The sequence below is a fragment of the Solanum stenotomum genome, chromosome 4, assembly GCF_019186545.1.
Source record: "Solanum stenotomum isolate F172 chromosome 4, ASM1918654v1, whole genome shotgun sequence".
Taxonomy (NCBI): Eukaryota; Viridiplantae; Streptophyta; class Magnoliopsida; order Solanales; family Solanaceae; genus Solanum; species Solanum stenotomum.
In genome coordinates, this window is record NC_064285.1 from 42,014,348 (window position 1) to 42,016,410 (window position 2,063).

Here is a 2,063-nt window from a genome sequence, read left to right on the forward strand (position 1 = left end):
ATTTCATACTCTTGAGTCATGCCTCCTGGTTTCTGATGTTCTACCTTGACTTGCTGGCAATTGGGGCATTTAGCCACATAGTCTACTATATCTCTTTTCATACCACTCCACCAATTGACTTCCCGCAGATCGCGGTACATCTTAGTGGCGCCTGGATGGATAAAATATCTGGAGTTATGGGCCTCTGCAAGGATATGTTGTCTCAACTTGCCCACATTAGGAACACATAATCGACCCTGGTAGCAAAGCACACCATCTCCCCCTTGGGAGAAAACCTCCTCTCTCTGATTGTGGACTGCACCCTTAAGTTCAAGAAAGATTGGATCATTGTCTTGCTTTTCCTTAACCTCTACTACCAAAGAAGATTCTTCCCCTTTATGAACCATTACACCACCATCTGATATGCTTATAAGACGAACTCCTAAGCGAGCAAGTCTGTGAACATCCTTTGCTAGATCTCTTCTTTCTTTCTCAACATGTGCTACACTACCCATAGATAGTCTGCTAAGGGCATCTGCTACTACATTTGCCTTACCTGGATGGTAATGCACGCTCATATCATAATCTTTGAGGAACTCAAGTCTCCTTCTCTGGCGAAGATTCAACTCTTTCTGGGTAAATACATACTGGAGGCTCTTATAGTCTGTGAACACATCTACATGAACACCATACAAGTAGTGTCTCCAAATCTTGAGTCCAAACACCACTGCTGCAAGTTCGAGGTCATGAGTCAAAAATTCTTCTCATGTACCTTAAGTTGTCTAGAAGCATAAGTTATAAACTTACCTCGCTGCATCAATACACAACCTAGGTCAACCCTGGATGTATCATAATAGATCACATAACCATTTGAACCCTCTGGTAGAGTCAAGACAGGAGTTGTAGTCAACCTAGTTTTCAGTTCTGCGAAGCTTTTCTCACAATCATCTGACCATCGAAACTTGACCATCTTCTGAGTTAACCTAGTTAATGGTGAGGCTATGGATGAAAATCCTTCCACGAACCATTTGTAATAGCCCCCTAGACCTAAGAAACTTCTTATATCTGTAGCAGAGGTACGTCTGGGCCATTGTTTCACTACTTCTATCTTTTGGGAATCTACTCAAATTCCTTCACTAGACACAATATGCCCAAGGAAGGCAACTGATTGTAACCAAAACTCGCACTTGTTAAATTTTTCAAATAACTGGCGATCTTTGAGAGTTTTCAGAACGAAACTCAAATGACTCACATGTTCTTCCTCATTCCTAGAGTAAATGAGGATATCATCAATAAAGACGATAACGAACAAGTCCAAGTACTGCTTGAACACTCTGTTCATCAAGTCCATGAAAGCTACAGGAGCATTGGTTAGTCCAAATGACACGACTACAAATTAATAATGACCATACCGAGTTCTGAAGGTTGTCTTTGGAATGTCACTATCTCTGACTTTAAGCTGATGATAACCCGATTTGAGGTCTATCTTTGAGAAATGACTAGCACCCTGAATTTGGTCAAACAAGTCATCAATCCTAGGGATGGGATACTTATTCTTGATTGTGACCTTGTTCAACTGCCTATAGTGAATGCACATTCTGAGAGAACGATCTTTCTTCTTTATGAACAACACTGGTGCACCCCATGGTCAAATACTAGGTCTGATGAAGCCCTTATCTAGAGGTCTTTCAACTGCTCTTTCAATTCCTTAAGCTTAGCTGGAGCTATTCTATAAGGAGGAATAGAGATAGGTTGGGTATTTGGAAGGAGATCAATCCCAAAGTCAATTTCCCTTTCGGGAGGAAATCCTGGAAGATCATCTGAAAATAATTCTGGAAACTCATTGACTACATGGACTAACTCAAGAGTTGGGGATTCAGAACTAGAATCCTTAACCCGAACTAGATGATACAAATAACCCTTAGAGATCATCTTTCTGGCCTTAAGGTAAGAAATGAATCGACCCATAGGCGTTAAGCTGCTACCCTTCTATTCCAGGATTGGTTCGTCTGGAAACTGAAAAAACAAACAATCCTAGTTCTACAATCAACTGAGGCATAATAGGAATGTAACCAATCCATGCC